The sequence below is a fragment of the Bos mutus genome, chromosome 3 (assembly GCF_027580195.1).
Source record: "Bos mutus isolate GX-2022 chromosome 3, NWIPB_WYAK_1.1, whole genome shotgun sequence".
NCBI lineage: Eukaryota > Metazoa > Chordata > Mammalia > Artiodactyla > Bovidae > Bos > Bos mutus.
In genome coordinates, this window is record NC_091619.1 from 106,241,904 (window position 1) to 106,254,105 (window position 12,202).

Genomic DNA, 12,202 nt, shown 5'->3' on the forward strand with positions numbered 1-12,202 from the left:
AGCTGTGTGCCTTGGCATGGTTATGTTAACCTCTCTGAGCCTCAGTTTTCTCATCTGTAAGTGGGAGGATAATAACACCATCCTACAGACCCATGAGGATTAAATGAGATAATGCACCGGAAGCAGGCCATGCTTCTTCCATCAGGCACTGGCTGCTTTGATGAGTGCCACCCATGCCCCAGCTGCTGGCCGTTTGTGCTGCTGTTCCCTCCGCCTGGCATGCTCTCCTCCCAGACCTTTACCTGGCTTGCCCCTCCTGCTGGCACATCTCTGCTCAGATGTCACCTCATCCGGGAGGCCTTTTCTCACCTCTTATCCAAAACAATGCCCCACACTCAATCCCTCGTCTGCTTTATTTTTAATCACAGCTGTTGACATTTTATATATGTAGTGGTTTAGTACTTTATTGTCTGTATCTCCCTCTTGACTATAAGTGTCTTAAGAACAAGGGCTTGTTTTCGGTTCACTGTGGAATCTCCAGTGGTTGGAACAACACCGGCTCACAGGAGGCACTTGGGAATATTTACTGCATAAGTGAAGGCTTAGGGTATGTGCTTTATAAACAGTGACCAGGTTACAACTGTGTGAGCAAATGAGGAGGAACCAAGGCAATGAAGAAACTTCACGGTGAAGCTTCTCTCCAAAGGCTCCGTCTTCACAGGAAGACTCAGAGCCTCCTGCCCTCACTGCACAGCCCTCTCTGCATCACTGAGAGGGAGAATCACAAAGCTATGATTAATGATCTTGGATAAGGCATCAGACCGCACCACTGAGAAGAGATATGCCAGGCCTGGGGACAGCGCATCGAGAAGGACAAAGAGTAAGGTTGCTATGCCTGTGGAGCCATGAGAAGCGATCTTAGGAGTCCTTCTGCCAGTTCCCTGGATTCTGTCTGGAAAGTCTTCAGAAGTACTGTGTGCCCATGCGTCTGTTGTGAGGTGTGTGCTGGCGTGTCATTGTGAGTATGCCGGTGTGTGTGTGTGTGTATGAACCCACATCCTGTGTTTGTTTGCTTGTTTGTGTGTGTTGGGGAAACAATCACGTGTGTGACTGTCCACGAGTGTACTGGCGTGGGCATGTGTGGAAGTTTGGAGGTAGATGGTAGTGTGTGGGTTGGAGTATTGGTGAATTTGTTGTGAACCTTTGCTTGAGAGTGAGCTGGTGGTGTGTGTTCATGAAACTGTGTGTGCTTGTGTTGTGAGTGGGTTGGAACATGTTTTGTGTGTATATTCTAGCTCTGGAAGGGTGTGGATGATAAGAGGGTACGTGTGTTTGGGGCGATTAGGGTGTGAACTCTGTGACTGGTTCATCACGAATTCTTGAGGCCAGGTGCAGTGTGTCCTGAAGGCGTCCCCCCTTGAGGCTGGTGCTACCAAAGATACCAGTTGTATCATTTTGCTTGTGTGACAAGACATCCTGACACAGAGCCATGGAAAGAAAGGTGGGTCTCTTGGGAAGATTTCTGCTGATTGCTGCTGTTGGAATAGAAACACAATTATTTCATAAGGCTGGGATGGCAGTGTTGGAAATAGCCGAGTGCAGAACTGGAGCGACAGGGACCACATCCCATTTGATACTAATTGGTTTGATGATGATAATTGTTGCATTGCAGACGGTGTGACTATCTCCTAATTTAATATAATCAATAAGGTAACAACAGCTCAATGCAAATGAGATGTAGGGAACCATGGGGCCATTTGTAAGTTGTGTTCTTAATGCATTTTCCTAATTAGCTGTAGCCAGGCTCCCCTCCCCTGGAGTGTGGGAGAAGTGATCATCGAGATTGCTGTGCTTTCTCCAAACCTCCACTGTCAGAGAGGCTCAAGAAGGGCTCTTATCCTGGGGGCTCCCAGGAACCCATGGACTTTCTTAGGAGAAGCTGAAATAGAGTCAGGGAGCCCATAGTTCAATAGGACACTTCCCTGAAGATTCGCAATACTCCCCAGCTTGAACCCCTGTAGTTTCACTGTCTCTTCCATCTGATTAGGAGGTGCTCCAGGGCAAGGATTTTGCTTCTCCCATCAGACTGGTCACTTCATCACTCAGGGACCTATGTCTCTTTTATTGAATCAAGGCCCCAAATGCTACTGCTGATGCTTTATTTAATAGACCAGAGCCTTGCCAAGGCCGTGGTGGGGGGTTCCCTTCCAGAGCAGAGTTTTGATTCTGCTCTTGGCCTGGTGCTTGCCCAGACCTTGTGGGTGCGTGCATATATGTATACTGCAGCACGCTCCAGATAGTGTCGGGAACACAGCCTGCCAGCAGGGATGTGGCTGAATGTAGGACTTTGGAAGAGACTCTGGATCCAGACTGCTTGGACTACTGACTGGGCACCTTGGCAAGTCACTTGACCTCTCTGTGCCTCCACTTCCTCATTCTATAAATGCGGAAAAAATCCTTACTCATGGATCCCTTGTGAGATTTAAGTGAGCTAGTGTGTTCACTCACTTTAATATGTATTCTAGTAAAATAAACTAGTTCCTCAGTCTCATTAGTCACATTCAAGTGTTTAATAGCCACCTGTGGCTAGTAGCCAGAGGATTGGACCAAGTATGTATCATGCATCATTTCTGTATCCTTTCTATCATCACAGAAAGTTGTATTGGGCAGAGCGGCTGCAGACTTTTGATGCTGAGTAATCTGAGCTCCAAGCAGGTTCCTCACTTCCAGATTTCGCTATGGGTGCATCTGTGTTTTCTCTAACTAATTCAGCGCATCGCACAAACTCCCCTCCTGCTGACAGAAAGAATCCGGCCCTGTGCCACCTCTTGTCACACCCCTGGCACCTGACACCTAGGCCTGGGAGCTCCAGTGGCTGTTGTACCAGATGGCCTGGGAGTTATTAATGAGAGGCCACGTGTGTTTGTGTGTGCATGTGAGCTGGGGCCATGTGCTGTGATCATCATTTTGGGGCCTTCCTCGGGGAAGTAACAAACGGCATCACATCCCAGGAGTGCTCCCGTGGGCGCCGTTTCATAAATCAGTGTGAAAGGCTCCTGGTCCCTGCTGAGTTGTCCTGTGGCCCCACAGCTAAGTGGCCCAAAGGCCATGGGACTGCCATGGCTTCACGTCCTCTCATCCCCACCCTGGCTCTCTGGGCCTCGTGCTCTCTGTGCTGACTCGACTTGTCAGCAGCCTTAAGGCTCCAGCCCTGACTATTAGTAGCCAGTGATCTGACCTTGGAGGAATCACCTTTTATCTCTCAGCCTCACTTTTCTCATCAGTAAAGTAGGGGAAGAGAGGGGACATTATACAACCTCTGAAGCCCCTTAGAACTGTAATATTTGGGATTTACACTCAGTTCCACCTTCCAGATCAAGGAAAAGACCACAGGTCTGTGTGTTTAGGGTGATGAGGGTCCCGAAAGCTCCTTGTTAAATCTTCAGATTTCTGGATCCCACCTGGATCCGCTGCTGCAGGGTGATGACTCTGCAGATGACGACTTTGGACTGTCTTGGCTTTTCCCTAGTAGTTCTTATGCACCATCATGTTAGAGAGCCTTTGGCCCAAGGGCACAGGCTGTGTCTCCAGTGCTCCTGCTTTTGGAGAAGAAGGGCTGAGGCACCAGGTACGGGAGAGGGTTGAGTGGAGACGTTAGCGCAGGTAGGGTGAGGAAGGCTGTGTCTTCCAGGGACCCCTTGTTGAAAGCCAGGTTCCAGAGTTTGGCTGACTGGATGTGAGGTCTGGCTCGGAACAGAAGCACAGCTGGGAGATATGTTCTGAGGGGCAGGTGGGGTTGCTTCTCTGGATTTCTGGAAACAAGGTCTGACCCAGTAGAAGGGACTGTAGTAAGTAGGCAAGAAGGTTCTACGTGGCTCCAAATCCTGGCTTAGTGATAACTTAACCATATGACCTTGGGCAATTAATTGAACCTCATCTATAGAATGGAGACTGTATGATCTGCCTTACAAGACAGCATATGTAAAAGCTCCTGGTGCATAGAAGTACTTCCATGCTCTCCTTCACCCACTAGCTTCCAGGATCCTCTTTGACAGGGCTCAGAGTCATATGGGCGCCTGGGTAGTATTTGGAGAGTAATTTAACTACCACTTGCAACATATTCTGTGGTTTACCAAGCACTTCATTATCTCATGATGGGCTTGTGACACCCTGATGGAAAAACCGAGGTTCGAAGAAACTTGGTGACTTGCTCAAGGTCATTTGCTGGGACTTAGGATATGGAACAGGTCCACATCTGTTTGAACTGAGACCCACTGTTTCACAGTGGGTCAAACTTCCCTGTACTTCTTTTTTAAAAGAATTTCTTCATGTTCATATTTGGCTGTGCTCCATTGCTACGGGAGGGCTTTCTGGACTTGTGGGGAACTGGGCTGTTTGTTGCGGTTTGCTGGCTTTTCACTGCAGTGGCTTCTCTTCTTGTGACAACCAGGCTCGAGGGCACGCAGGCTTCAGTGGTTGTGGTGCACTGGCTTAGTTGCTCTGAATCACGTGGAATCTTCCCCAACCAGGGATTGAACCTGTGTCCCCTGCATTGGCAGGCAGATTCTTAACCACTGGACCACCAGGGAAGTCCTCCCGGCACTTCTTAAAGACAGTGAATTGGTGGGGCGAAGTGGGTGGGATGGAGCCATAGGGAGACTCCTAGGGAATGTCCACCTGGGTTGGGCTCCTGCTTGGCCCAGTGATGTTGGAATGGGTGTCTCTTGTTGGGGGAGCCTTGTTCTGACATCCTGTTCAGGATGCACTGGTGGGAGTAGGGGTGAGTCTATTCTCTTGCCTCTGATCTTGCAGCCTGGACTTCTGCGTGCCGGGCCAAGTCCCAGTTCCCCTCCTTGTGACTTATTCACCATCTACAGCCGTGTTTTAAGGGACGGAGTGGAGAATAAGCCTGTGAGGTTGAGAAAGGCAGGGATACACAGACCATACATGTAGGCAGCCGTTAACATCAGCACGATGGTGCCATGGTTCTGGGCAGGAGGCTGGCAGAGGTCAGCCCACAACTGCCCAGGTGTGAGCTTGAGCAGGCTGGAGGGAGTCATGGTCAGGCAGGAAGCAGAGCTGGGCAGGTATCTGGCTCTGGAGTTGGCACAGGATGGGCATGGCCTGACACCTCAGACAGAGGCTGCTAGGACCGTGGCTAGCTAGCTCAATACACATGCTGGTGTCTGGACCCCTTGCAGACTTTTGTCCCCAGACTTGCTAACCCTGCCTGCCACCCGACTCTCTAGTTGTTAAAGAGCCTTTGCAAACCCCCTTCTTAGCTTAGTCTCTGAGAAGTTCCTCCAGCAGCTCTCAAACTGTTTCCAGAAGGATAACTGTGATTTTGATCTGCCTGGAGGGGTTCTCTTGAAGTGGTTCATATCCTTCAAGGGTCCAGTTTTGTTGATGGGTGATTCTTGTCATCCCCTGGAGCCCCCATATTTTTAGTCCAGGGTCCAGTCCCAGCCAGCGACTCAGTCTTTACTTGAGTAGGCCACCAAAGTCTGCTTTGAGTTGGAGCGACTCTCTGCTTTTTCTCAGCCAGTCATGCTGCCCACTCTCTCAAGTCCCTAATGCCCTCTAACCAATATTTCTCCCCAGCTCCTCTTTTTCCTCCCTTTTTGCTTGTGACTGCTTGAGTGAATCAGAGATGAAGATAAGAAGTCACAAGTGGAGAAGCTTTTCCCACTAATGAGCTCTCTGAGGGCCGCAGAGTCCCTCCCTTTGTCCCACCCTGCCCTGTTCACTTATTTATAACAAATCACAGGGAGAAGAAGGACCAATCAGCTTGCAACCCTGCCCGGTCAACAATCAGAGGGAGCACAGAAGAGGATGACTCTGAGAATTTGCTTGGGGGAAAATGGAGAAGTATTGAACTTTATATTTTTTCTCAGCATAATATCATTTTGTCCAAGCAGATTAGGTATCTACGGCCCCAGAGGGTGATATGACTTCCTAAATCCACTTGGCCAGTGAAAGCCAGGCCAAGAACTGGAAGCTGGCTCTTCTGATGCTCGATCTGGTATGATTTCCACTGTAGAACTTCTTTGTTGTCATTGTTGTTTGGCTGCTAAGTAACGTTCAACTCTTCACGACCCCATGGACTGTAGCCCACCAGGCTCCTTCTGGTCCATGGGATTTCCCAGGCAAGAATACGAGAGTGGGCTGCCATTTGCTCCTCCAAGAACTGCTTTAGGATGCATTTATTTTAAAAACTGAAGTGAGGTCTCTGTTCCAACTGACAGCTTGGCATTTCTCTGTCTGTCAACACTTTGATAAATTTAGAAGAAATGGAGTTATTTTGGCACATCTGGAAACTAGCAAAAAGATCAAGATTGCCCCTGATCTGTCTTCACTCTGCTACCATGAGACAAAGTGGCAGGTGACGTGAACATTTTCAAGGAGACAAGCTGTCTTTAATTTGTATTGGATTTCAACACAATTTGGCTTGTGGGTAGAAGCTACTATAGATATGCCTGGATTGAACGTGACCTGTAGATCAGAGTCCTTATTCTTTCCAGAAGGTATACTGCTTGTTTTTCTGTGAACTAGACAAGCAGGGGCTGTGGCCAAGCAGTCTGTATTTTGAGTGGCTGTTACCATTATTGTTATTTATGATGTGGGTAGAGAAGTATTTGGTGTTTAGTGTTTCGGTGGGACATGGGCCAGGAGAAGCAAGCTGGGACAGTCCATGTAAAACCTGATATTCTGAGGCCCCTGAGCCTCCTTTCCTATCCTTCTAGCTACTTCTCTCTCACCATCAAACATTGGAGGGCCAGAGATACCCAAATGTCCCTGAAGAATCTACTTGGAGTGTCTGAAAAGGATCTGGATCCAATTTCCTTTTTTACATAATCAGTCCCAAAGGCCACAGAGTAGACGTCTCTTGAGAGCCTCTGGGCTGCCTCTGGGGGTCTCTCTGGCAGTGCACAGGGTCCTTTCAGGATTTGGAGGCAGGTACAGCAGGGGCCTGAATTCAGTAACCTGGGAGCTGGAATATGGGGTGGGGAGGTCTCCGAGGTTGGTTTCTTCTCACACCTTTTTCCTACATCGAAGGGCAGAATTGACTTTCCTCTGCAAGATTCAGCCGATTGAAATCTTCTGACCATAGGGCTTATCTACTGCAGTACCCACTACTACTACTACTACTAAGTCGCTTCAGTCGTGTCCAACTCTGTGCGACCCCATAGATGGCAGCCCACCAGGCTCCGCCATCCCTGGGATTCTCCAGGCAAGAACACTGGAGCGGGTTGCCATTTCTGTCTCCAATGCATGAAAGTGAAAAGTGAAAGTGAAGTCGCTCAGTCGTGTCCGACTCTTCACGACCCCATGGACTGCAGCCCACCAGGCTCCTCTGTCCATGGGATTTTCCAGGCAAGAGTACTGGAGTTGGGTGCCATTGCCTTCTCCATAGTCATGTCTAAAAACCCCTATGTTCAAAAAAAATCACTGTTATTCAGTGCAGGTTGGTACCCTTAACGGAATCGTCTATACCAGGGTGATCCAGCAGCATCTTATAAGGTGGCATTGAAGCTAGTACTTCCACTTTTTGCTTTTGATCCCTTGCTACCCTCTGCATTCCTTTGCCTTACACCTAGATTCTCCATAGTTGTTCAGCTTTTTAAAAATTAACAACTGGTGTTTATTATCTATCAGGTACTATTCTACTTAGAAAAAGTACTTACTTAATTTTTTCCCACATCTTTTTTTATTTTAATTTTTTAATATCCTCTCCTTTTGAGTCTCCCTTGCATCTCCTTCCCCATCCCACCCCTCTAGGTTGATAAACAGCCCCTGTTTGAGTTTCCTGAGCCATATAGCAAATTCCCATTGGCTATCTATTTTACCTATAGTAATGTAAGTTTCTGTGTTACTCTTTCCATACATCTCACCCTCTCCTCCCCTCTCCCCATGTCCATAAGTCTGTTCTCTAGGTCTGTTTCTCCATTGTTGCCCTGTAAATAAATTCTTCAGTTCCAGTTTTCTAGATTCTGTATATATGTGTTAGAATATATTTATTTTTCTCTTTCTGACTTACTTCACTCTGTATAATAGGTTCTAGGTTCATCCACCACATTAGTTCTAAAGAACAAGTACTTACTTTAATGTATTAATTCATTTGATCTTCATAGTAGCTCTATGAGGTAGGAACTATTATTATCCCTATTTTACAGATGAGGAAATTGATGCACGGGGTTAAATATTTTGCCCAAGTTCATACACTAAATAAAGAGCAGAGCTGAGATTTAAACTTGGCAGTTTAACTCCAGAGTTGCTCTCTGAGCTGATATACTAATTGCCTCTCAAATGCCAAACCGAAGAGGCATTTGATTTTGTTTTTCCTCAAGATTCTGCCTTTCAGATGGACCACCTTGGCCCACCCACCCATCCATCCATCCATCCATCCATCCATCCACACACCTTTTCATTCAACAAATATTTATTGAAAGCATCTGCTCTGTGCCCAAATTCTGCCAGGTGACAATGGGAGCAAAACCAAACACAGTCCTTACTCTCCCAGAGCTGGCAGACTTATGGAGAAGATAGAAAACACATCAGCACAGCAATTAACATGTATTTACAAGTGGACATTGGTGTTCTGAAGGAAAAGGACGTGGTTCTATGAAGCACACTCTATAAGCCAGGGTTGCCAACCCAGGTGCCTGCATCCCATTTTCCAGCCCTGACCCAGACTCCTGGACCCTCATCAGATATAATTTCCTAAACCTATTAATAATCATTTTCAGAGGCTTCTACTAGTTCTAGTTCCCAACATAGTGTCCAAAGCACCCTCCCAACCTGCCTTTGTTCCCTGGGGTGGACAGTGCCTTCAGATGTGGCCAATTCTAGCTGTTCTCCCAGCACAGTGAAGGCAAACTTTTGCCTTAGCTGACTCTACAAACCCCTCTGGTTATTTGATTATAGATAGCATTGTTTTCCTTTGTCTTGAACAGTGGTTGAAGACTTTTTTGGGGGCATGGATCTCCTTGAGAGATTGACAAAAGCTAAGAACATTTTTTGAGAAAAACAATACCTCCCTAGGTTTATAAGCTACCCAATACTCAAAGGTAGCCTCAAGTTTGCCCCCCAGGTTTGGAGGATTCATTTTAGGGCTAAGTGGATTAAACTAGCTGAGTATATAGGTGCTACCCCTGGAAGTTCAGTTCCAACTGAGATGTAGATGCTGCTTCTTCCTTACCCAGCAGAATTAACTTGTATCTCATGACTCTCCTTCATCTTGGGCAGTGACTGAAGACTTTTTTGGCCATGGAGCTCTTTGAGAGACTGATAAAAGCTAAAGACCTGCTTTGAGAACAATGCACATACTTAGAACAATTTACACATGATTTCAAGGGGTTTGCAGTCTTCCTATAGCTCATCCATGGGAATCGGGTAAAGAATTTCTAACCATAATGATGACCTTTCTTAGTTTTTGTGGCTTCTACCTCTTGACATGACTCCTGAACACTTGGGCATTATTAATGGTCCAGCAGCTTGGTTAATGTCTGGGGGATCCCATGGGTTTCCCAGGACAGTCCCTAAGATACCATTCAGGTTGCCAGGGACCCGTTCCAGAAATGGAGATGCCGCTTGGCACTCCTCTAGATTCTACTAGCTGGAGGTCCTAAGAACAGGTTGTCAGCTTCAGGACTTGCACCCATAACTGCTTATTTTCATGGGTACCCAGTGCCCTCTGTTAACCAGGTTGCTCAAGAGAGACACCCAAGACTCATCTCAGTAATTCTGGCAGGGAAAACAGGTAAGAGACACGTGTACTACCCCTCCCGACCCACTGCCCGTGATTGATGTTGCTAATCAGTCAGCGCTTTCTTTCCCACTGGGCCCAGATATGGGTTTATAATCCCTTTCAAAAAGTAATTTAGGTAGACACCACCAATCTATCAAAGGTGGCACGTGGGATGAAATATTTTTGTCATCCTGAATGCAGAGGAATATGGGCTGGGGACTTTTCCTCAGCCCACCTCTTGCCAGTTTAGGATTTCAGATCTCATATCCCAGCTGGCCAAGAACTCCAGGCCTCTGGTCTCAGAGAATCCAAGACTATCCTCTCTGGCCACCCTGTAGTCTGAGGGTGACCCTAGGTTCTCTTCTGTATTCCCCTATAATAATTCACCCATTCCTCACCTAAATGTCTTTGGGGAACATAATCGAGAGCCTTGTTATCTCTAGTCTAAAAATATCAAAAATGGCCCATTCTTACAACTCCTGTGATCCATGCTCCATACTTCTTCAAGCAGACGATGCATCATATAACTCTCATTTTTGAAATTCTGCAGTCCTTTAAAAGAGGAAATCCACATTTTCCACCACAGCATATACAACCATCTGGGCTTCCCTAGTGGCTCAGGTGGTAAAGGATCCACCTTCAAGGCAGGAGACCTGGGTTCAACCCCTGGGATGGGAAGATGGGAGAAGAGAATGGCTACCCACTCCGATATCCTTGCCTGGAGAATTCCATGGGACCAATCTGTAGATGGTGGTATGTGTCTGTGGTCCCAACGTCTTTTCCAGTTTTTCTTCTCACCACTCTCCTATGCTCTAACAGATTCTTGCCACACCACATTTTCCGTTATTCTGGGCTCTTATGCGCATCCCTGTCTTATGCTGCTGCTTCTGTTTGGCATGCCTCCTCCTCTCCCACTCCCAGCCCTTTTCTTTGCCTGGTGGACACTTATTCTTCTTTCGAGTCTCAGCAAATGCTATCTGCTCTGTGAAAGCCTCTGTGTCCCATGCTGGGACTGGAATTCCAGTGCCCCCTCCCCACTGAGCTCGCTGTGCACGTCCTTTATCCTGGTAAGTTTTGCTCTGGTGCCTGTTTGCTTGGGGGCAGTGTCCAGTGTCTCCCTGTGTGTGAGCACCCAGCCTAAGATGAGGCACAGAGTGGGGAACTTACGGACGTGCACCGCATGTAACTTGCAGTGGGTGAAGACCCCCGGCCTTCTCTTCCTGTCCCCCAAGGCTGCACTTGCTCTATCATATCTTGCCAAGTGAGAGCAGCTTTCGCCTTTTAAGTGATGGCTTTCCTCCTCCTTGCAGAAAGGGCATCTCATTGAAATTCACCAGGAATGGGCAGTTTCTGACATGAGTCTCTCGGCTGGCCGGAGACAAAGCTGCCAACACCCCGCACTCCTGGAAGCAGAAGTTGTCGTTCATGAGCTAAGAGCACACCTTGTTTTCACTCCCTTAGACCACTGGGGTGCCAACACTTTCCCTTCCTCCAGTGGCCTCTCCGAGGTCCCTCTGGCCTCCCTTTTCTCAGTGTGCGATGCTATGCATGTGAGGGGCCTGGGAACCTCCCACTTACAGTGGAAATGCGGGTGCATGAGAAGCCTGGTTAGAGTGGTTGGGTGGGAGGGTGCTGAAGGCTTCAATTTATACAGAGCTTGGTCAGTACAGGTGACTCTCTTCTGTGTCATTTGATGAACATAGACGATGGGGTCCTCAGTAAGCCCAGGGCCGTCCATGGGCTCATGGCAAAAAAGTGCCCTTGGAGAAAACAATAAAAATAACATTACTAAGAATACTACACTGCCACATAGCCCTGACTGTGTGCTAGGCACTGCTGTAAATGCTTTTCATATATTAACTCCTTTAGGTTCTTAGCATGGCCCTTTGTGATTGGTTTTATGTTATCATCCCTATTTTACAGATGAGAAAATGGAGGCCAGAGAGAGATTACTGCATGCATGCTATTCTCTGGATAAATGGGAAAACTGAGACTGACCCAGACATCACCGGAGGGAGGCCATGGATGAGACTGTATTCTGAGTGTAAGAAGAGGAATGTTGGAAATCCCAAAGACATTCTGGTTGTAGCTTTGAGAGTTATTTTACATTCCCAAGCTTATCCTTTCTTACCTAAACAGTAGGATAATTATGTCTTTTTGGAACATTCAACATAAGGATTGGATCAACTCCTAAGTAAAGTGTCTAGCACATTATAGATAATCGATAAACAGTAGCTGTCATTATTAATTACCTAATTGCTCCCTCCTTTGTGTTGGTTCTGTTTCATAATCTTTCCTTCCAGAGCCTTATCAGGCTGTTTTAATTGTGTTTCCATATATCTATCTTGCTGCTATACTCTGAGCCTCTCAGAGGCATCACTCAGCTCTTATCTACCTCTGGGCTCTCTGTCAGAGGGGAAGTTTCCTACGAGGAAACTGAGGCTGTGAAAGGAAGCTGTTTGCTCATGTGGATAAGCTAGTAAGTGGAAGAGCCCAGGTTTCTTTCCAAGATGC

At 47.3% G+C, this 12,202-nt stretch overlaps 1 long non-coding RNA gene across 1 annotated transcript; it reads left to right on the forward strand.

Moving 5' to 3' along the window:
- The first annotated feature begins 602 nt into the window (after window positions 1–602).
- LOC138986261 (uncharacterized) lies at window positions 603–11,744 on the forward strand. Its single transcript, XR_011463122.1, has 3 exons — window positions 603–938; window positions 1,330–1,441; window positions 11,612–11,744. It is a non-coding gene; the product is annotated as an uncharacterized lncRNA (long non-coding RNA).
- The last annotated feature ends 458 nt before the right edge of the window (window positions 11,745–12,202 follow it).